Raw genomic sequence first — 24,571 nt, 5'->3', positions numbered from 1 at the left:
GTGTGATTTTTCAAAATGCAGTGTACGCCATTGATTCTCATGTGCTTATTCTAGTATGGCAAAAATGGTATGCGCGGCTCTGATCCAGAGGGGAAAGTGTGAGTACGAGAGTGATTGTGAGGCCATCTAATTGTCTTCTGTGGAAGGCAGAGAGCCACAAGTATACACTGTTTCATAGCAGGCAAAGTGAAATCTCCTGCTTCATTACTGACATCCTGGATTACTGCCCTTAACTGGAGATATCAATTGTGGAGGCTGAGTACACTGCAGTGGCAAATATTCAAAAGATGTGAATGAATAAGGTTGCAATCCTATGCATACTTACCCGGTTGTAGGTCCCATTGGCATAAATAGGGCTTACTTCCTACTAGACATGCATAGGATTGTGCTTTCTTCTCTAAAAAAAAAATAAAAATCATTCCTTTTCTTTGTCTGCATGGTTGCAGAAAATGCCCACCAAAACATTTTCCTTTTAACCCATTTCTGCCCACCCCACAAGTGCACACATTTAATCCCTGTTGTGTATATGCAAAGTTGGGCAGAAATGGCTTAAAATTGAGTATTGGTATCGAGGTCCCAATTGCAGTGCACTTCCCAACACTGTGTATTATTTTTCTAGCAATTAAATAAGATTTTAAAAAATCACTCTGCCATGTTTTGTCTTGTGGGTAGAAAACAATTTGAAATCTCTCTCTTAGTTTCCAGTACATTTTGAGCTGATGTTGCTGCTTGCTTGCTTGCCCAGATCAGAATTTTTTTTTTTAAGTCAAGAGTATAGATTTATTGTTCTTTAGATCCATAAAGTAGATTTTTTTTTTAAATGCCAGAGTGCAGACAGATTGCATTAAAGTGAAATGATTATGCTGATGGCATTCAGATTGATGCAAGAATGCAGATGGATAACGTATTGGACTTGCTTTGAACCCAATATGGATTTGGTTATTCGCTTGTGTTAGCTTCTTTTGGAGACTTCTAAGACTAGTTGTTATAACAAGTAATTGTTTTTCTCCTGGTTTTGTTCCTGCTGAAGTAGGCACATCACCACCCAAAAAATCAGTTATTACCTATGGTAGAGGGAAAAAAAGAACTTATTTTTCTTGGGCAAAGAATTGCTTGCTATAAGGTGCCCTTTCCTCTACAGCTGCACTATTGATGCCACACAATTTTGGAGATTCTGTTTGTTTCTGAGGTTCTCTCTGCTTGTTTTGCAGAGAGAGGGTACAAGGGTGCCATTTTGGAAGGAGAAGCAAAGGTTGTCCAAGGTTCACTTGTTAGTAGGTTTAAGTCCGAATGGCAAAAAAGCCCTAATTGTTCTTGAATATTTTGTTGTGGTAAGTTCTTGTTAATATCTCATTGCTACAGCAGTCATTCACACAGGATTGTAATTTCTCCCGTCCCCTTTCTTCAAAAACAAAGGATTTTGCATCATGGACAGGAATAATTAGTATGTTGTGAAGGCCGCGTGAAGGTCAATTCTATGTCTGTTTGCATGGAAGTATGTCTGATTTCCAGGTAACGTCAGGTTGCAGTCATGATTGTTTACAACAATAGTCACTGGATAATGTATAGACCTGGTGGGTTTGCCACAGATACAGGGGTTTGTAATGAATAATTGCATGAGAGCTGAAATGCAGGTAGATGCATTCCTCCCTAAACAGTTCCAGTGGCAAGGAGTCCCACAGCACCAGCCTTTTGTAAATTAGTCCAGGAAATTAGTTGATTTGTGCAGTCATTGTTTCTAGATTTAAACCTCAAATAGAGCAGAGGGATAGGATTACATCTATTGCTTCAGGGTCTTTATAGTAAGGAAAAAATAAGGGAGAATAAGAAATAAACATGAGAATAATAATTGATCCACAGTTATTCTGTGATGTTTTAAATAGGTTTGATATTATAAGTGAAGGTTGTTCACAGTTATTGCAATTGATTTTGCAATTGTTTAAGCAACTTGTTCATATTTTTTGGAGCCAATTTAAAATAATGTGTAACGACGCACACAAATTAGTATCCTGGACAAATCTTGATTGTGTAATGAGCTTCACATTGTGCTTTTCAGCATAAGATGCAAGCGGTGAAATATACAAGCTGTGCAATATACAATGTGGGGGGTGGGGACAGAACTGTAATCCACCTGCAAAAGGACATTAGGCTGGCTATGCACACTGGATCTGCCTGGTGCTGAAAACTGCTTGTTCCAGACAAATGTTTTTGCTTGAGAGAGATATCTAAATTAACCTTCCTTTTCCGGTGCTATGGGGATAAAAAAGCACTTTTGTAAAGAAGCCCAAGGTTTTGCCATTGTACCATTCGAGATATATAGCCTTTCATATAAGCTATTGGAAATAAATAACCTAACTTTAAAAATTAAAAAAAACAAAACAAAAAAACCCCCAGGAATTATGCAAGATTCAACTTCAGAAATCCTTTCAACATCAATACTCTCTCCTGGTTTGTCCTCTTTTATTTCCTGTTCTTAGAAACAAAAGAAATGGATTCCAGGCAGCTTCCCACTTGTGTAAGCAGCATGAATTTTGGCCGTGTGCCTTGTAGGTGCGTCGCCGCCTTTGCCCTACCCCAGTACAAAAGGCAGAGTTGGGAAAATGGCAGCCTCTGATTGGCTGCCAGGGCCTCCGTGGAGGGGGGAGAGGATGATCTGTGCACTGTTGGTGGGGCTCACTCCGTGATGCAGCTCACTCTTCATTGTCAGCCCCCACCTGCCCTCCTGTTGTATAGTTAGGTGGTTGCCGGCATTCTGGGGGCCAGGTAGGAATTTTTTACGGTTCGCAGGATTGGCATGGTGCTAGCAGTTTTTCCACCTACCCCAAACTGGTTGTGGGTTCAGGTTGGGTTTCTATTTGATTTATGCAGGTTGTAATGTTGTCTTGGTCACTTTGACAGGTATTGTGCAGGCAGGTAGAATTATCTTACTGGGATCCATGCTTAGGTGTGCAAAGTCAGGGGAAATGCCAGGACCGCACACATATAATTCCCGGTCAGTGAGGCTGGCTGGCAGTTCTTTGACTGGATAAGCTAAGACCCCCTTGGGTTTGCCCGGGGGGGGGGCATTGACACTATCTTGCCACCTTGACCCTTTGGGTTTGATGATGTTAAGCCACTCAGGCTTTGCCCAAGTTTGGTTTGGAGTTAGATGGCTGTGCCCTTCTTACATGGGGATAACTTCAGCTCTTCCTCAGCCTTAGTGCCCACACATTGGGTTGGTCTAACTTACTCCCTGCTGAAGTTTTGATTGTTATAGCTTAATAAAGAAGCCCTATTATCCAAGCCTATGTCTTGCATGCTTATTTGGGGGAAGGGGTGCACGGGTAAATAGTCATGTACATGTCGTTAAGATATTATGCAAGCTTTTTTGCCGGTATTAGAAGCAATATCCGCATAGGAGAATGTCATGTATAAACTAGCATTAAGTGTCATTTTGGAAGGCTTTGAAAATAATTGCCCAGATCCAACAAGAGGGCTGTACCTGCACACCTTATGCAGGTGTCCCGCGTTTTCCACGGGGGTTCTGTTCTTGGTATCCGCACATATGCTGAAACCCGCGGATAATGAAATTTATAGCTCTGGGCACCTGTAACCCTCTGGAAGTGATGGGAGTGGGCCAAGGTGGGCCTCAGAAGGTCTTAAAACATCATTTTCAGTTTCCCTCAAAAAAACGGAAGTGGACTTCGTAGGCAGCCTAAAGGCCTTAGAAGGCATTCTGAAGCCTGTGGAGGCTGCACATGGCCTCCACAGGCCTCAGAATACCCTCAAGAGGCAACAGCAGTGCTGTTCCTATTGCTTCTGGAGGGTCCATGTTGGGCCAGCCCTGCTTTTTCAGGACCCACGGATAATCAAATCCACAGGTCTCTGGTTCCAAAACGTAACCACACAGTCTCTTCTTCCCAACTCAACCAGACAATGCCATCTTGCGAAATCTCACGAGATCCAACATGGCACTGCCTGGGAGAAAAAAGTTAGGAAGAGGCACTGGTGTGCTCCATGATGCCTAGGATGTTCTGATGCACACTTTGGGATCCATTGGAGTAGATGATCTGAGCATTGTGTACACACCTGAAGTTGTGTGTCATTGAGTAAGAATATATGCAGGTCATCTGGCACAATTTTCATGCCCCACAGGTGTAGCTAGAGCTGGGGTGGGGACAATGATTCTCTTCTCTTAAATACATATTTTAAAAAAAATATGTTAGAACTTTCCAGAAAGATGGCAGTGAAGGGCTGTATCTAGGAATCCCTTTCTATAATGAAAGGAGTTTCCCTCCATAGGAAGGGGAGGGGTCTTTCTCTAGGCCAGTGGTTCACATATTTTCAAATGGCAGCTCCCTTGGCCTACTGGGCCATTGGTCATGGCTCCCTATTAGAGCTACAATCCTCTCCATTGTAGAGGATGGTGGATTTCTCTTGAGGATCCCACGGCTCCCCTGCTGGTTTCTGTGGCTCACCAGTGCTCTAGGGGAAGAGAACCTTTGGATACAAACCAACGTGTTGAAAAGTATGTCAGGCTGAAATCCATCTTTGACTGCAACTATTTAAACCTGACTTCAGGAGCAGCATGTCATCTGCCCCCTGTAATTCTTGCTGGCACTGGCCTGTAGGTAATGACAGAATAAGAGGCTAGTCTGGAGATGTAGTATTTGACATTTAAATGAGGTTTTTTTTTCCTCTCTCCTCCCTCCCTCCTCCCACTTCAATTCCACGTTTTTAAGTCTGCGTGTCCAGGCTTTGCTGTTTTAAATATATATTGCATACAATTCTGCTTAGTTTTCATCTATGGAATTAATGGATTATTCTGACATCAAAAGCATGGGAATTGAAACCTGTCGAGCACTCATTTGTCATGTTTAATTGGAATCTAGGTAATCTGCAGCATCTTGCATGGCTGAGTTTTAATCAGGGTGTGCATTGGATTTTCATTCAGGGTTTTTTTTTTTCTTCATAGGAAATCCTATTTTTCCTGGAGCTCGCTTCACTCCTAATTGTTACGGCTTCAAATATTTGCAGTTTAACTTAGAAACTAGTGTGCCACAACTCAGTTATAACTAATTGATCTGGGTGTCTTTTAATGTGAAAGTTTTTAAAAAGATAATTTCTCATGCAATTGGCTAAAGCTTTCTCTTGCTCCTCTCTTCCTGCCTCAATTCAGGCCAGTGGTGTCACTAGGGTTTCCAGTAGGGGAGGTAGTGGTGTCACCCCCCCATGCATGTCACTTGGTGCGGCCCGCACCCCCTAGCAATGCCACTGATTCAGGCTGTACAGGAGAATGAAAACAAAGCATTGTTCATACATCTGTAGGTGGAAGAGAGCAAACTGGAATGATGGTAGGGTGAATGTTGGGCTATGGCACACTGCCACTGCATTTAATGTACTCCCCCCTTTTAGCAGTTTAGAGGTGGGGTGGGGGAAAAAGACTTTCAATTCAGTCTAGCAATGGATATGTCTGATCTCGTACAGCTGATGTGGACTTGCATCTGGATGCGATGTGAATTGTGTTAAGTGCATTCATGCTCGGTGTGCTCACCCCACAACTGTGAACAGGTACCAGGACTTTCACTGCATTAGCAGAGTTTTTAACTGCAGAACAAGTGCCAGTGTTGTTCTAGGATAAGAGGATGAGGGAGAGAAGGAAAAGGATTACCTGATTCTTCTCTCTCTCTCTCTCTCTGAGCAAGTGAGGACTAGATGACCTCCAAGGTCCCTTTTGTGATTCTAGGAACATGAGAATTCCCCTGCTGGATCAGACCATAAGTTCATCTGGGCTCAGTATCACCCAGATCAGTAAACTCTTATGTATGGCACAAAGGGGACAGCTATTCCTTGTTTCTTTCCAGCATCGGCTTATCAGTATTATATGGCATCCAAGCTTAATCTAGCTGCCACGGGTAAATGGCATTAGTAGTTTATGTTTACCTAGTTCTTCCTAATGAAGGACTGAAGAGATGCTGAACAGTAGAACTATGCAAACCTCCCCACTATAGTGCCAATAGTGAGCCTCCAAGGGTCATTCCTCCAAGCTTGTGCTGGCACATTTCATATTAGTTATCTATCTAACCCAAACATATTAATATTAATTAATGTACTAATATATTAATATTAATATATAATTGGACCCCATTATCTTCAGTGGGTCTGTTCCTTGCCCCCCTGCTGATATCAAAACCTATCAATAATGGAATCCATGAGGAGGCATCAGAAGGCTTCTGGTTGTGTCAAAGAGGTCAGATGAGGCCCTCCAGCATGGGTCCAGCACTCAGGTTGAGTCAAAGCAGTGGGTGTCAAACCCGCAGGTAAAGTGGGCCTGTACTTTTAAATTTTTGTTGCATTAATCCAAATAAATTTATTAACCATTTATTTTACAATGTAAACTGCTTTGTGAACTTCTGTTGACAAGCGGTATACGGGAGAGGGGGGCCCGTATCCAGGGATCCATATTGTCACATCTCTACCGTGCTCCTCTTGCCTCTGGAAGGGATTCTGAGCCCTGCAGAGGGCGCGGACATATGTCCGAAGCCTTCACAGGCCTCAGAATGGTTGTTTCTGGCTGAAAAGCAGAACTTCCATTTTGAACTGAAAATTGGAAGTGCTGTGGTTTTTTTGGTCAAAAACGACCATTCTGAGACTCGCTGAGGCCATGGGCATATGTCCGTACCCTCTGCTGGGCTCAGAAGCCCCTCCGGAGTTGAGGGAAGCCCTCCTCACCTCTGGAGGGTTCAGTTCACAGGAATGGCATTCACCCGTATCAATGGGTTTGGCTAGCTGCTGGGGGGTTCCGGAACAGAATCCCCGCAGAGAAGGGAGCACACCAGTATAAATATTAATAATAATAATAGTTATTACAGCATTTTCTGTTTTAGTGTGTGTTGGTTCAGAATATTACAAAATCTTTTTTTTTCAGGGACTTGGTCTTCATCACTTCTGAGAGCCTTGTTACGCCTCAGTGTTTGTTCAGTGACAAACTACTGTTTATCACAGTTTGGCTGAATGTGCAAGAGGTAGATCTGAGCTGTGTGAGCTTGGCATCTGTCCAAGACTTGAGGCTTTTGTCCTTAATAAATTGCTAATTGGAATACCTATTGGTAGTTTGGACAGAGAGGAGAGATCTATGGAGAGGGAGCATCATCTTTGGTAGTGCAAAAGTTCATCTTTAGTATGTGCTCCGCTCTTCAAGTCTTTACATGTGTATTGGCAATTCCACAGGAACATGACCTGAAAGGTTTTTGCTCGCCTTTGTGTCTTTGGTGTTACTCAGTGAGAGGGAGGGAAAGAAGGAGAGGATAAGCTAAAGGTTAAAATGCAAAGAACAATGAAGTACCCTACTAGATAATTAAAATAAGTTTTAGCACAGATTTTTTTCCCCCCAAGATCCTCAAGCTTAGCAGTTAGTGTGCTGTTCTAATTTAGTGGGAGTTAGGGCTATAAAATCCCCTTTGAAAAGAGATTAGGTATCCCTTGGTTTCAGAGAGACGAATGAGTAATTTGTATGAGGGAAAAGCCAAGAGAAATTGAAGCTATATAGGCTTGAATGGACTCTGAAAGTTTATTGGGTATTCGGCACGAATGGTAATTAGAGTTGGCTCTTGGACCAAACTGTGATACATTTTGCTTAAAAGGAAATTAAATAAAACACACAGAATCACTGTAAAATGACAAAAAAGTCAGGTTTTAAATGTGATTACAGAGCGAGACACGAGTTGGTTCATAAATGGTTCATGTATAGGTTGGGACATCACCCGTGCTGCCCCAGGTCTATCACTGCTGCCTCTACCACAGCCTGCTTTAATTAAATTAACGCACACAAAACAACAACGACAACTTGCTATGCTCCTTTGCATAGTTTTTCCAAACCAGTTAGTGTGGGACTTCCAATTTTATTTAAAGGAATTGTGCAAATGAGTACAGGTCTCTCCCCCCCCCCCAATGCCAAACCATGGATAATTGAATCTGCAGGTGGGGACACAACAGAGTGTCTTTTACGAGCATCTGAAGATGTTATGAGGCTTTGTCAAACCGGAAGAGCCTCTCAGAAGCCTCTGGGAGGCCTTCTGAAGCATGCCAAGGCCTCTTGCGATCTCCCTGCATCTCAGAACACTTCCCAGGTGCAACCAAAAAGCATTTCCAGTCACATCTGGGAGGTTTGATGAGGCCCTCAAAATGCAGGTTGCAACCTGCGGTAAGTTAAACCTGCAGGTCCCAAATTCTTGGATAAGGAGGGCCCACTTATATTCACCTTTACTTGTGTGGTCCCTTTATTTATATTTTTCACATATTTATACCATCCTTCCTCCAAGGACCTCAGGGAGGTGTACCTGCTTCCTCCCCTTCTTTTGTCCTCACAACAATCCTGTGAGGTAGGTGAGAAATAGCTACTGATCCAAGATCACCCAGGGAGCTTCACGGCTGAGTGAGGATAAATAATTCTATTAAACTTTGCCCACGCAAAACAATTAATTAGAGTACCAAGATTTGGGTGCCCAAAAGTGGGCGGAAAAGATATTAATTTATTTGATTGGTTCCTTACAAACAAGTATGTTCAAGCTGGTTTTCCCTACTTGTTTGTCTTAACCTGGGTTTTTTTTCTTCTTTTTTCCTTTTTTTTTTTTTTTTTACTATATCTAAGGAACAAATCAACCCTAAAGAGCCCTGCAGCGGCACTTGTTCTCTTACTGAGCAATCTGTATTATTTTATCAGCGAGGGAAGTGGAATCAAAGTGAATCATATCTAAAATTTCATGTAAACAAGGCATTAGACAAGCTCATATCTCAAGCATTTCTTTTCCTGTGGGGTAATGGACGATTTGCTTTCTTGATCAAATGAATCCTTCATTTCTTATGTGGTGTTTTTTTTTTGTTTTTTTTTAATTTTTGAGATTTGCAAACAGTGCTCTCTAAAAGATCACCACCATCCATGAAGGGAAAAGAAAAACCTTACCCAGCTGCTTTTTAAATAGCTCTTTGCAAATTGCTGTAATGCTGTAAAGTACACAAAACTTGCATGGTTTTTCTCTTGGAATTATCTTTCTGAAAGCTCCAGCCATATTATAGTTGATTGCATTAGAGAAGGTTAATTGATTTTACTCTTGAGGGTGGCTTTTTTCTTTCTCTGTCAGCACATATAAGCACTGTCGAAAGGGTGCTATGCCCCTTTTGTAGTCCAAGGGAAATGACATTTATGTGCTCATGAATTGCTAATATAAAGTTTGCATGTAAAATGGAGGGGGAGGGGAATCCAAGCTTGATTTAAACAGTGTGGGTGGTGGACAAACCTGCTACGATTTTCCCCCACCATTGCTGTTAATGATGAGCACGTTACCCAGCTACCATTCTCTTTCTAAGATACATTCTTATTATGCTACTTGGGAAGTGGATTTACAGCAGATCATGTAGGAGATTTATTTCTATCAGGGGGTGGTTTATCCTCTTGGTTGGTGGTCTTCTGACACAGCTGTGGCCACTGGCTATAGGACCAGGTTCTTTTATGGTGCAACATTCCACTGAAACAGTAATTCCAGGAATGCTTTGTGCTTTGCAAATTCGACAGCTTTGGACAGCAGGAGAAGCTTGTTCCTTTTGATGTCAGCTGGAGTTTTAGAAATGGAGGATCTCGCCAACACCCCAACTTTTTCGTATGCAAGTGAAGACCGTAAAAGCCTTGTGATGGCATTTGTGTTTACAAAGCTGTTACATCAAAAAGTTGTAAATTTGCAAATAGTTTATTTTAATAGGTTTATACAGTAGTGGACCTGCCCTCATTATGCCCTGGGGTAGGTCTGCGACATGCTGCCCCCCCCCAGCACGCCTCCTCTCTCCTCCCAGGATAGTTACCAAGGTTCATAGAGCCTCATGCCACACTCAGCAGCAGGCAAAAAGCCTTCTGAGGCTACTCCCTTTGTTTTAAACAATACTTCCTGTTTCCTGATGAAACTGGAAGTTTTGTTTAAATAGTGTGAGAAGCCTCAGAAGGCTTTTTGCCTGCTGCTGAGCACCATGCAGAGCCTTGTCTGCTCACGGAATGGCTCCGAAGGGCAAGTGGGGCTGCTGTGGCGGGGGTGCGGCAAGCACAGAACTTGGGGCTTTTGCCCCACTGCCCCTGCCCCAGGTCCGCCACTGGGTTTATATATAAATGAGGATTGCAGATATAGGTCCTACCTCCATATACACAAATTTGGGACTTGTGGCTTGAACTCACTGTGGGTTCCAAACCCACCGTGGAGGCTGGACCTGAGCTTGCAGTTGTAACCAAAATGCTCTCTGGTTGCATCTGGGAACCTTTCTGAAGTCTGTAGCAGCTGCATACAGCCACTATGGGTTTCGGAAACACTCCTGGATGCATCCAGGCAGCATGTCTGATAGCATCTGGGATCTCAGGTCTGGTCTCCACTGCAGGTTCAGAAGCCTCTACGGGCCTCAGAACACCCCTGGATGGCAACTGGAGAACATCGCAGTTCACCTCTGGATGTCCTATGGACCAGACCAATGGATTTGTTTATCTGTGGGTTTCAGTATCCACGAGGGTTCTAGGAACATATCCCCCAAGGATACCAAGGTCGCACCTGTACAGATTTCATCAAAATTTGTCAGTGTTCAACTTGGATTAAGCTAAGATGAATGATCTAAGACTACCATAAGGGGAAAAAAATTATGCTGAGTCAGATAGGTGTTTTATGACTTTAACATTTTAGCTGAGGCTGGTTCAAGTATGTGTATTGTCGTCACTTGATGGTTGCAGATTTCATTAAGTGACAGTTTACATGTGTGAATGCAAATATTGTTGAAGCCTTATATCACCACACACACAGAATGAGAGAGAGAATGGTGAAAGTATGAATATGTAAAAGCAGTTACACATTCATAACCTCTGGCTGATACAATTAAATCACTCAGATCACCAATGCACTACTGGATAGGTGTGAACTTGGGATAAATCGGATGAGACCAAGTATTCCTATGTTGTGCTTCAGTTACCTATGGATTTACCACCAACTAGTTTTTCACATCTTGATTAGCCCCTCCAAACCAACCCAGAATTTTTGGACCCTATCCAATATGATGACCTAAAAGGAATGGATGTCTTAGGCCTGATTTAAGCCTGCCCAGATTTGTCCTCCATTGCACGTAACTGTAGTAATACAGTGGTTCCCAAGCTGTGGGTCAGGACCCACCAGTGAATCACGACCCACTTTTTGGTGGGTCGCAGAACTGTCAAGCTGATAACTGACAAGGAAAATGTACTGAGCCCTATGGGAAAGGGGCAGCATGTCCATGTTTACTTGCAAGAAGGCAAATGTGCCTTGGTCCATTTCAAAGTGTAGGCCTAGGGGAGTGCAACACCACCAGAATGGATCCAATCCAGAGTGGACCCAATGCAATGAAAGTAGTCCCCAACAAAAGGAAGTTCCCCCTGGGAGTGGGGAAAATGTATTGAGCCCTATGGAAAGTGAAACTGACCATTTGTGTGTTTACTCATGAGTAGGAGACTGTGCCATGGTTCTTACCAAAGGCCAGGCAAAGGAGAATGCAAGGCCACCAGAATGCCAGATGCAAGGGAGGGCACCAGGATGAGGTCTCTTGTTATCTGGTGTGCTCCCTGGGGCATTTGGTAGGCCGCTGTGAGATACAGGAAGCTGGACTAGATGGGCCTATGGCCTGTTCCAGTGGGGCTGTTCTTATGTTCTTAATGGTCCTGATTTGATGAACATGGAGCTCAACAAATGTTCCCAATAGTAAAAAGGATAAAAACCGAGGCTTGAGCCTCTGGTAAAGTGAAACCTTTTTTTGTCTCATAAAGCTAGGTGGGTCCCAATAGAGTGTCATTTTAAAAAGTAGGTCCTGGGTGCCAAAAACGTTTGGAAACCACTGCAGTAATATATTCCTGGGGGAAAGCAACTGGTAATACATGGGCCAAATCCAGCCTGCTATGTGTTTCCATCTCTTCTCGCTCCATTGACAACTCTAGAAACACGAGAGGTATGTGGGTGGGTACTATCTTTTATTATGACACTCTGACCCTATGATATGGGGGAGGCAGGTGGGTGGTGAAGCATGAGGCAGCTGCTCATCTCCTCTCCTTCTAAAGATGTATGAAGCAACCTTATATTGATTCTCCCGTCTTAATATTGGCTACTCTGGATGACAGCTGTTCTCCCACTCTTTCCCGTCCCTCCTACCCAGAATTAATATTAGCCGAGGATGCCAGGGATTGAACCTGAGACTTTCCACATGGGAAACGTATTATTATTAATTATTATTAACAGTATTTATATACCGCTTTTCAACTAAAAGTTCACAAAGCGGTTTACAGAGTAAAATCAAATAACTAATGGCTCCCTGTCCCAAAAGGGCTCACAATCTAAAAAGATGCCACACCAGCAGACAGCCACTCGAACAGACACTGCTGGGGTGAGGTGGGCCAGTTACTCTCCCCCTGCTAAAAAAAAGAGCACTCACTTGAAAAAGTGCCTCTTACCCAATTAGCAGGGGTATAGAAACGTAGGCTGTTCCACTGAGCTATTGCCCCCTGGCAAAGCCAGCAGTTGACTAGCAATGCACTGAATATGTATCATATCAAAATGTTTACAGCGGCCCAATGTCAAAAATGACAAATCCTTTCAAGACAAGTTTTTTTCTCTCTCTCTCTTTGTTTTAATATCAGGCGGCTGTAGCAGGAAACAGGACTGTGGCTTGCTTGTTCAGCATCAGCAATATGCAGATTTAATACCTGTAGTGTTTGACATCTTCCGATCATGATTCTCGCAGGGAGCATCCAACCATCGATGTACGGAAGAGGATGTTGATGGGCAGGGAAGACCAATACTGCAGTCCTTGGCAATATCCTTGCAAAACTGAATCTTGAAAAGAGCAATTGTTTTGCCTCTACCCACATCAGTGGCGTCACTAGGGTTTGTGTCACCCAGTGCGGGGGGCAGTGCATCTCCCCTGTGATAGGCCTCTTCCCATGCAGCAGGAGGGGCAACGTCCCAGGAGGCGGGTGTGGTGATGCACCATTGCCTGCCCCTGCTCAGTTTTTGGCTATAACTTTTAATAGAATGGAGATATTTCAACGTGGTTTATTTCATGCACTCTGCATGAAATAACACATTGATTGATATGTAATATGATGTTGTTATTTGAAAATACCAAGATTTTAAAATTTTTGGCCAGTAGTGGTGTCAACCTCCCTCCCTGTGTGTGTCACTTGGTGTGGTCCACACCCCTCTAGCAATGCCATTGACCCACATGCTTCTCTGTTTTATTGATGTACTTCAATACAAGTGTTTAAATGGAGCCTTTGAATGGAGTCAAATGGGGTTATGGCCACTCTCTGTTTCTATGTATAGAAACAGTATTGGTTAATTTCTGACAAGATAAATTTCCCTGACTTTGGGGGACATGCAAAACTTGTTCTCCCTGACACGAAACTGGGAACGGGATGGTGAGACAGGTTCAGTCTCGCTCCAGTGACAATCTTGAGAACTTATCTTTACTTTTGTCCCATAAACGAATGGCTGCAAAATACTCCACACTGAAGCAACCTGGAGGAGGGGGGGCATGCAATAAGTGGGACCTCTTCCAGCTCCTGTTTGTTATCACCATGGGCGTGTTGCTAGTGTAGAAAAAAATCCAGTAATTAGAGAGCTGATTAGTATCATGGTTAAGAGACTGAGCTGTGAATCAGGATTTACCAGTTCAAAACTAGTCTCTGCCTTGGGCCCACTAGATGGCCTTAGACAAGGCACACTCTCTCAGCCTCAGTTTCCCACCTGTAATATGGGAATAATAATAATACATACTTGTTTTATGGGGTTTTTGTAAGGATTCTTTAAAAAGAATACATGTACATAAGAAGAGCCCTGATGGATCATTCCAAAGGCCCATCCAGTCCAGCTTCCTGTATCTCACAGTGGCCCATCAAATGCCCCAGGAAGCACACAAGACAACAGTGTGAAACTTTGTATGTACACATGGTATGTAATCTCTCTCTCTCTCTCTCTCTCTCTCTCTCTCTCTCTCTCTCTCTCTCTCTGAGAGAGAGAGAGAGAGAGAGAGAGAGAGAGAGAGTGTGTGTGTGTGTGTATTTCTAGTGAGAGAGTGTTTTTCTAGTGAGAGTGTGTATTTCTAGAGAGAGTGTGTATTTCTAGTGCAAATATTTTACATTACCTTCTGCTGCTACTTTTCATAGTATAAATTGTGCATGGGGGAAAATTAATAAACTGGCTAAAGAGAGCATGCTAACGTGGGTATTAAATGAATCTGGGCTCTCTCAGATCATGCTATTTTTGTAGGCTGTTGTGGGTTTTTTTGTTTTGTTTTGTTTGTTTCAAATCTCTAGCCAGCTTCATTTGCCAGTTTGCTGTAGGCATATTGGAGATCCTTTGTTGCCGAGAACGCAGACAGGGAGACTGTACTGGCAAGATTAATTTCTCTATTACGGAGGCGATAAATAGTAAGAGAATTGAATCCATCCTTAATCAGAAGTGACCAGAAGTAATTATTCATGGTCGGTTGCTGCAGGTAGCCTGTGAGAAATTGGCTTGTGGAACTCTTAATGCCACAATAAAAGAGGAAAATTTCAGAAGTAGCTACCTCCACCTCACACCTCCAGAGTGAGGGTGTGAAAATTATCATGAATGCTGGAGAACATGAGGTTGAAGCACTAGAACTTGATATTGTTGTTGGTTTGTATCTTAAGAAAGTGAATCCTGATTTTAGCGTCACTGAAATTGGCAGGATGAAAGTGTGTTCCTCATTTTTCTTTGGATACAAAGCCATTGCCTCTGAAGTCTCAGACACCTGGTCAGAGAGGGATTCTGGCTCCTGTGTAACACTAGCACTACAATCCTATACACATGTACTTGGGAGGAAGCTCTATTGGCCTCAGTGAGACTCACTTCTGAGTAGACATGCATAGAAATTTCTCATATTGCCTCTAGCTGTGTAGGGATTTTTTTTTTTTAATCCAGAGTTTGGGAGGAGGGCTCTGTGACCTGTGGAACATAAGAACATAAGAACAGCCCCACTGGATCAGGCCATAGGCCCATCTAGTCCAGCTTCCTGTATCTCACAGCGGCCCACCAAATGCCCCAGGGAGCACACCAGATAACAAGAGACCTCGTCCTGGTGCTCTCCCCTACATCTGGCATTCTGACTTAACCCATTCCTAAAATCAGGAGGTTGCGCATACACATCATGGCTTGTACCCCATAATGGATTTTTCCTCCAGAAACTCATCCAATCCCCTTTTAAAGGCGTCTAGGCTAGACGCCAGCACCACATCCTGTGGCAAGGAGTTCCACAGACTAACCACGCGCTGAGTAAAGAAATATTTTCTTTTGTCTGTCCTAACCCGCCCAACACTCAATTTTAGTGGATGTCCCCTGGTTCTGGTATTATGTGAGAGTGTAAAGAGCATCTCCCTATCCACTCTGTCCATCCCCTGCATAATTTTGTATGTCTCAATCATGTCCCCCCTCAAGCGTCTCTTTTCTAGGCTGAAGAGGCCCAAACGCCGTAGCCTTTCCTCATAAGGAAGGTGCCCCAGCCCCGTAATCAGCTTAGTCGCTCTCTTTTGCACCTTTTCCATTTCCACTATGTCTTTTTTGAGATGCGGCGACCAGAACTGGACACAATACTCCAGGTGTGGCCTTACCATCGATTTGTACAACGGCATTATAATATTAGCCGTTTTGTTCTCAATACCCTTCCTAATGATCCCAAGCATAGAATTGGCCTTCTTCACTGCCGCCGCACATTGGGTCGACACTTTCATCGACCTGTCCACCACCACCCCAAGATCTCTCTCCTGATCTGTCACAGACAGCTCAGAACCCATCAGCCTATATCTAAAGTTTTGATTTTTTGCCCCAATGTGCATGACTTTACACTTACTGACATTGAAGCGCATCTGCCATTTTGCTGCCCATTCTGCCAGTCTGGAGAGATCCTTCTGGAGCTCCTCACAATCACTTCTGGTCTTCACCACTCGGAAAAGTTTGGTGTCGTCTGCAAACTTAGCCACTTCACTGCTCAACCCTGTCTCCAGGTCATTTATGAAGAGGTTGAAAAGCACCGGTCCCAGGACAGATCCTTGGGGCACACCGCTTTTCACCTCTCTCCATTGTGAAAATTGCCCATTGACACCCACTCTCTGCTTCCTGGCCTCCAACCAGTTCTCAATCCACGAGAGGACCTGTCCTCTAATTCCCTGACTGTGGAGTTTTTTCAGTAGCCTTTGGTGAGGGACCGTGTCAAATGCCTTCTGAAAGTCCAGATATATAATGTCCACGGGTTCTCCCGCATCCACATGCCTGTTGACCTTTTCAAAGAATTCTATAAGGTTCGTGAGGCAAGACTTACCCTTACAGAAGCCATGCTGACTCTCCCTCAGCAAGGCCTGTTCGTCTATGTGTTTTGAGATCCTATCTTTGATGAGGCATTCCACCATCTTACCCGGTATGGATGTTAGGCTGACCGGCCTATAGTTTCCCGGGTCCCCCCTCTTTCCCTTTTTAAAAATAGGCGTGACATTTGCTATCCTCCAATCTTCTGGTACCGTGGCTGTTTTGAGGGACAAGTTGCATACCTTAGTCAAGAGATCTGCAACTTCATTCTTCAATTCCTTAATAACCCTTGGGTGTATGCCATCAGGGCCCGGTGACTTATTGACCTTTAATTTATCAATGAGGTCTGAAACATCTTCTCTTTTAACCTCTATCTGACTTAACTCCTCGGTTAGGAGGGGCCGTTCGGGCAGCGGTATCTGCCCGAGGTCTTCTGCCGTGAAGACAGATGCAAAGAACTCATTTAATTTCTCTGCCATCTCTAAGTCTCCTTTTATCTCCCCTTTCCCTCCCTCACCATCCAGGGGGCCAACCGCTTCTCTGGCGGGTTTCCTGCTTCTAACATATTTGAAGAAGCTTTTATTATTCCCCTTAATGTTGCTGGCCATGCGTTCCTCATAGTCTCGCTTGGCCTCCCCTATCACCTTCTTACATTTCTTTTGCCACAGTTTATGTTCCTTTTTATTCTCTTCATTAGGGCAAGACTTCCATTTACGGAAGGAAGCTTCCTTGCCCTTCACAGCCTCTCTAACTTGGCTGGTTAGCCATGCGGGCACTCTCCTGGATTTAGTGGAACCCTTCTTTCTTTGCGGTATACACCTCTGCTGGGCCTCTATTACTGTTGTTTTAAGCAGCCTCCATGCACTCTGGAGAGACTGGACTCTTTTTACCCTCCCTTTCAACCTCCTTCTAACCAGCCTCCTCATTTGAGGGAAGTCCGCCCGTCGGAAGTCAAGGGTTTTTGTTAGAGATTTGCTTGGTATTCTTCCCCCAACGTGCACATCAAAACGGATCGCAGCATGATCACTGTTCCCCAATGGCTCAGTAACGTTTACATCTCTAACCAGGTCCTGCGTACCGCACAAAATTAAATCCAGAGTCACCTGTCCTCTGGTGGGCTCCTTGACTAGCTGATCTAAGCCACAGTCATTTAGCACGTCAAGAAATCCGGTTTCCTTATCGTGACCAGAACACAAATTGACCCAGTCAATATGAGGATAATTGAAGTCCCCCATGATTACAACCCTGTCCTTCCTTGTCACCTCCCTGATCTGTTTCCTCATTTCAAGGTCCCCATCCGATTTCTGGTCTGGAGGACGATAGCACGCCCCCAGTATTACATCGCTGCACAAGCCTGGTAATTTAACCCACAGAGATTCTACGGTGGAGTCGGACCCACCTTCAATCTCTACTTTGCTGGATTCTATCCCTTCCTTAACATAAAGGGCCACCCCACCTCCAACACGCCCCTGCCTTTCCCTCCTGTAGAGTTTATAGCCCGGGATTGCGGTATCCCACTGATTCTCCGCATTCCACCAGGTTTCCGTTATGCCCACTATGTCAATATTTTCCCTTGTCACCAGACATTCCAGTTCTCCCACCTTTGCTCGTAGACTTCGGGCATTCGCATAAAAGCATTTATACACAGAATGCCCCAGGATGGGCTGCTTATTCGCTCCTTTGTCCCCGCATCCTCTCATTGTGCCAAACCGTCTATCACATCCCATCACCCTACCTTTCCCAATTTCTTCTCCTACCCTGCCTTTGTCTTGTTGTTCTCTAACCTCCCCATCCTCATCCCATAGGGATGAGGAGTCCCGAACCGGATGCCCCTCGGCTCCTGTCGGCCTTCCCCCAGGGATCAGTTTAAAAGCTGCTCTGCCACCTTTTTAATGTTATGCGCCAGCAGTCTGGTTCCATTCTGGTTCAAATGGAGCCCGTCCCTCTTGTACAGGCCCCGCTTGTCCCAAAACGTTCCCCAGTGCCTAACGAATCTAAACCCCTCCTCCCTACACCACTGTCTCATCCACGCATTGAGACCCCTGATCTCCGCCTGCCTAGCTGGCCCTGCGCGTGGAACAGGTAGCACTTCAGAGAACGCTACCTTTGAGGTCCTGGCTTTCAGTTTCCTGCCTAAAAGCCTAAATTTGGCCTCCAGGACCTCCCAGCTACACTTGCCCACGTCGTTGGTGCCGACATGCACCACAGCCGCTACCTCTCCCCCAGCACTGTCTACTAGCCTGTCTAGACGAGAAGTGATGTCCGCAACCTTCGCACCAGGCAGGCAAGTCACCATGCGGTCCTCACATCCATCGCAAACCCCCCTCTCTATGTTTCTAATAATCGAATCCCCCACTACAAGAAGCCCCCGACCCCCCTCCCGCCGAGGAGTATCCCGAGTGCGCTCGGATACGGGCCCATCCCCTGGAGAAGGGATCCCCCCTAGGGGATTGTTTCCCTCCTCTCCAGGATGACGTCCTCCAGTCCCGAGACTTCCCACCCGGGCAGCCGAGGAGCTGCACGCCTGAGGTTGGGACGAAGCCTGATCGTCCCCGGAAGTCTCCCCACGGTCCTCCTCTGGCTGCCTGCGCTTCTCCAGGTCGGCCACCAAGGCTTCAAGGGAGCGGACGCGTTCCCTGAGAGAAACTGTCAAATGCTGTGTGGAACATGTATGGATTTCTGGACACCCGAGGTCTTTCCAATTAAAAGATTTGCCAACTGCTATATTTTTGAAGTACAGGGAAATTTTTCAGAAAATATTGTTACAGATGTTGACAAGGACACTTGAACATTAAATGTTGAGCTCAGCAAAAGCTGTGCATTTCTCCTGAGAGTGGGTTAAACTGAAAGGGACCCAGAATGCAACTAACATAGAGGAGAAAAATGCTTCTTCTTTTGTCTCAAAACATCCAACAACTACCTACAGGACTTTGCTAGATGTCCCTTCATTGGTTTGGCTTCTCCTCTACAGATTTCCTAGCAGTTTCCTTTTGACCATTGTCATTTTAATGTGCCCTTCCCACTCCCTTGATAAGTCACTGCCGTTCATAGTCCACAAGGATAAGCATGAAGTGATCACCAAACCTGCTTCCAATAGTAAAATGTTTCCCATCCATCCAAAAGCCAGTCACCAGTTCTAGTCACGTGCACCAATGGATCATTCAAAACTGGCCAACCCATCTTAGTGTTTGCATATCGTCTAAGACATAAGAATGGCTTGATCCAGCAGGGCCAGAAGCCCATCTAGTCCAGCTTCTTGTATCTCACAGAGGCCCACCAGATAGCTCAAGGAGCACACAGGCAGCAGGATACCCGTATCTTGACACACTGTATCTTGTTTTGACTCCCTTGTATCTTGCATTCAGAAATGGCCAATGGCTAAAACCAGGAAGTTGCATATCACCACAGGGTTTTTGTCTACCCAATACATTCTCACTCGATAGAGGGGGAAAAACTGTAGGCAGTTACGTTAGACCATTGCGGAGGAGAAATCAAAGCCACAGTCTGGTAATAAAAACAGTTTGGTAAAAAAAAGAGAGCCAGGGTGGTGTAGTGGTTTGGGAGGTGGACTTAGACCTGGAAGATCCAGGTTCAAATCCCCCCTCAGCCATGAAGCTTCCTGGGTGACCTTGGGCCAGTCACTTTCTCTCAACCTCACCTACTTCACAGGGTTGTTGTGAGGACAAAAGGAGGGGAGCAGCTGTGTACATTGCTCTGAGCTCTTTGGAGGAAGGACGGTATAAAAATGTGAAAAATAAATAAATAATACCTTCATGAGTTCAGACTAAAATGTCACAAAGCAGTGAATAGCTACTAGGTTAGATGCTGTCTTAGCCTCTCTGTTCCTTGAGTTGGTTAAAAGGCCTGTTTTTCCTTTTGCCCTGGAGGTCCCAGTTGCGTTCAGCTTTGGATGCCCTGGGCATTGGTAGGGCTTGCTGGGGCCTGCCTGCCTTAATCGCATCTGCGGCTAGTCACAATAGGGATTTCCATTAATTGTGTTCAAGTATAGTAAATAGGTCACAAGCCTAGTTAGGTGCTGTTAGAAATTGCCCATACTTGTATGTATTTTGAAAAGGTATCCAAAATTAGCATCAAGCATCTCTCCTCAACCCCCTTTGCTGCTTAAAATGCTAGTATTAGGCAGTGGCATCTGAGTACCAAAGCAGACTTTAGTAAAGCTCCATGGCAATTAAAATGGTTGCTAATGCGCTTGCCATGCAGCGCAGGCAAGATGTAGTAGTAATGTTATGAAACTGTGCCTGAGTCTTAATTCCGCTATCTCCTACCTGGAATGTAGAAAGATAAACCCCACAACTGCCCTGATTCCAGAACCCATTAAAATGTTGCAATAAACTAAAATACAATCTCTGATATTGGTTTAGAGTCGTTAGCAGGAAATGTTTGGAGAGAATTAGCTATTATCCTTTGAAAGGATCTTTCTCCAAGACTTGCAGCTTTACTTTTAAAGCAAAGTTTTGAGATAAATTTTTAACAGTCTTGTGCAGGTGGAGAACCTATAGGAATAGTGAGATGAGCTGAAGTAAGCAATTCTGGTAAGACTGATAGTGAAATTTCTTGGAAAAAGAGCTGAATCTCCGATTATCAAAGCAAATTTGAGGTGAAATGGGGGGGGGGGTTTCCACTGATATCAGTGTATATAACTAGGGTTTGCATAACCTGTGGTGGGAGGCCAGCATGTCACCACCTGATGGAGCTTCTCCAAGCAGTGGGTGGGGCAACGCCACAAGCAGTGGCCGCAGTAAAGTCCCATCGCTCTGCCCCCTGTTTTTTTTTGCTATAACGCCATTAGTTTCATTTCATTCTGCATGAAATTACACATTGAATGATATAAAACATTATACTATTATTTGAAAATAAAAAAAGATTTAAAATTTTTTTGTGAGTAGTGACGTCACCCCCCTGTGCACGTCACCTGGGGCAGCCTGTACCCCCTTAGCAATGCCACTGATGATGATGATGATGATGATGATGATTTATTTATACCCCGCCTTTCTCCCCAAACGGACCCAAGGCGGCACTGATTGATATGCATCATGTCCAGGAATTTTCAGTGGAATTAAAAATAATTTAAACATGTTGTTCACCAAATAAGAAAACAATTTTCTTTATTAAGGATATTCTTTGCCATTACTATGAAAAGGCAGAATTCATTTTAAACTTTGGCTCAAGCCGCTTTGTTTTAAACCCATTTCTCTTACTTAGAAAACACTAATGTTCATTCAGAAAAAGCTTCTGCAAGCATAAGGGTGCAGTTGCACATGTTCGCATGTAAGGTTCCTTTGCTATGGAGCAAGTAGTATGTCACTGAGATATTCGGATGACTCCGTTTCATGCGGGCATATGTTTGTCCAGCAGACTTGCTGTTCTCAATCCAAAATTTGGTGATATTGTCTGTATTCTGTTCAATCCCACAAGTAATACCAACCTCTCGCACTCCTTCTTCTGTCATACTTGGCTGGTGGTGTTACCTGCACACCATGTTAAAATTTTGTTTCATCTTGGTGACTTTCGCAGTGCTTCTAGGCATACTGATTTCACAAACTCTTTGTGTGCATGTGTGTGTATGTTTGACAGGCAGCCTGGGTAGGGGTAAAATTTTAAGCAGCGAAGGGGTGACAAGAAGCTTAATCCTTTCCCTGCCTACCATTTTTCTGTTCTAAATTGGCCCTGAGCAACTCTTTTTTTCCCAAGTAGAGTTCAAAATGTCTTAACTCATGTTTTCAGTTCCTCAAGGAGGAAAAGGCCATAGGAGACATTTTGAACTATAGAAATTGCAGTTGAGGAAAGAGTTAAGCTCCTCTCAATTCTCCCCTGGACAATTAAAAAAATAAATAAATCAGGATTTGGGTCCTGTTATATAATATATATTTGAAACATTAAGTTGGCCTGAAGAAAAAGTTAAACTAGTGAAAGAATGCTTGGAAAAGAAATAGATCTTATGTGCAGTGTGCATAGGACTGAAGTCATAAACTATAGCCCGACGTACAGTTGCCTGGAAACAAATTCCAATGAGATTTGTGTTGCTTAATTCCATGTGCATCAAGATAAAGGTGTACAAAATTCCAATACGGATGATTGGAATACGGCTTTCCTCTGCCAGATCCAGAAGTCTGCATTGGGCCTTCTGGCCCTCAGCTGTCCACTGGTGAAATAGCTGATGCAGACTTGAGTAGCCCCATTGCAGGGGCATGCTTTCATACCCAGGGGAAGGAGATAAATGTCCCCTACCCCCAAGGAGACACTGGCAGCTGCCTGGTGTGCATACGATACAGCGGCAGCCCTTTTGGTGCCATTGCTACCTCTGAGTGCCAGGCAGCTCAGGACTAGGTTGCCTGTTCTGAATTTTTGTTTGTTATAGTTAGAAATATAATATAGGACAATTTTTATTTTTTTTAACCACATGTACTACAAATTTGCAGCTGCAGCATATACCATGTCTCTAGTGCAGTCCTGAATTCTGGTGCCTGTCTCAGTTTTGAATTTTGGATGGCTTTATTATTAATGCCAATTCATGTGCTCCAGAGAGATGAAGCATCGATTTCCTCCTCCCTAACTTGGCAATGTAATATCTAGAGATCCACAGGAAGAAGTTGACACTTAGAGAATGGCAACTCTAGCTCTGTAAACATTAGAAATGGTGGTGACCACAGGCCACTATGGAGCTTGTCTAGACACACTGCACTTAAGTAAATGGATTGGCAGTGCTGAATGACATGCCATTCATTGCCACAGTATTGTGGTGAACAGGAACACCTCATCCTAATAAGAAGCCCTTATCTATGCATAAACTTGTGGTAGCTTGGATCAGTCAGCTTGGACACCTTCTCCATGTTGTAGATGCAGGTAACCTGCATGTCCACAGAAACAGCTTAACCTGGGAGGTGTAGTGAAGTTCCGGGGTAGCTGATCCCTATTCCTAGTTGGACAAAAGGCTAGGAAGAAAACGCTTGCACTCCACAGAGTGTCCATTGATCAAGTTCATTTGGCTGATCTTGGCTGAGGGAAAGTCCGGGGGGGGGGGCTGAATGAGAGGTCCCCCCCCCGCTTTTTGGCTCCCAATTGGAACAGTAGGATCTGGGTCCATTAAGGGAACTTGCTAATTTGAGCTGGGCTCATTTTGTTACAGCACATCTTATCACACTGCTCCTGGACCAGATCTCCAACCAAGGTAGTAATTTGGAGGCAGGGCAGTTGTGTGACCTTTGCCTTTTTCCTTCTACATGTTTTGCCTTTCTTTTAACAAAGTCTGCTTATTTAATTCTGCTTATTAAGGAAGTCTGCCTGTATTTCTGTGCTGTTGCCTTCCCTGATTGATTAACTCTGTGAAGGGTAAGTGTGGGTGCTAAGTTGGGGTTGACCAGATTCTCCATTCCCCAGATGGCAGGGAGGGTGTAAAATGGTACCCTTTTTGGTATTTTCCGCTGCTAGTAGCAGCAATCTGACTTTTTTTTTTTTCAGCGATCTCTTAACCACCCAGGAAGTACTCAAGGGTGCATGGGAAGGGCAGATGTGTGAACTGTGTGCAATGCTTCTCCCCCAATACCTCTAATGCTGCATGGTGAGCTGCAGTCTCACTAAGTCACCCCTGGAACATGTGCAGTAGAACTGCATAGTGAATTGAGTTTGTTATCTTGTTATATTTTTATTTTTCACATTTTTATACCAGCCTTCTTCCAAAGAGCTCAGGGCTCCCCTCCTTTTGTCCTCACAGCAACCCTGTGAGGTAGGTGAGGCTGAGAAAAGTGACTGACCCAAGGTCACCCAGGAAGCTTCATGGCTGAGGGGGGATTTGAACTTGAATCTTCTAGGTCTAAGTCTACCTCCCAAACCGCTACACCACCCTGGCTACAGTGGGCCATCAGTATCCATGGGTTCTACCATCCACGGATGCTGAACTCACACCTAAGAGGGCCTCCAGGTCACAACCAGAAGCCATTTTGTCCTGGAACGGATCCCTTGAGGATACCGAGAGCCAACTGTAGACTGCACTTGCCATCCTAGTATATGTACCCAACAATGTCTTCTACTGCTATTATAAACTTGCTGAAAATTCTGAGCTGAATAGCACAGATGGGCTGCTTCTTCCTGTAGGCCAGTTTCCAGAGAGCATGGTGTCTGCATGGATTTTCAAGCCAAAATACAGTTTCCTGTGTGGGTAACCCAGAATTAATTATAGCAATCCAAGAAAATGATGTTTTAATTAA

The 24,571-nt window shown here is 44.3% G+C and overlaps 1 protein-coding gene across 1 annotated transcript in view; it reads left to right on the top strand.

Moving 5' to 3' along the window:
* PCDH7 (protocadherin 7) overlaps nucleotides 1–24,571 on the top strand; it is a 421,851-nt gene that overhangs the window by 206,510 nt on the left and 190,770 nt on the right. The gene's annotated exons all lie outside the window — the stretch shown is intronic.

Source organism: Tiliqua scincoides, chromosome 6 (assembly GCF_035046505.1).
Source record: "Tiliqua scincoides isolate rTilSci1 chromosome 6, rTilSci1.hap2, whole genome shotgun sequence".
NCBI lineage: Eukaryota > Metazoa > Chordata > Lepidosauria > Squamata > Scincidae > Tiliqua > Tiliqua scincoides.
This window is presented reverse-complemented; position numbering and strand designations above follow the sequence as displayed.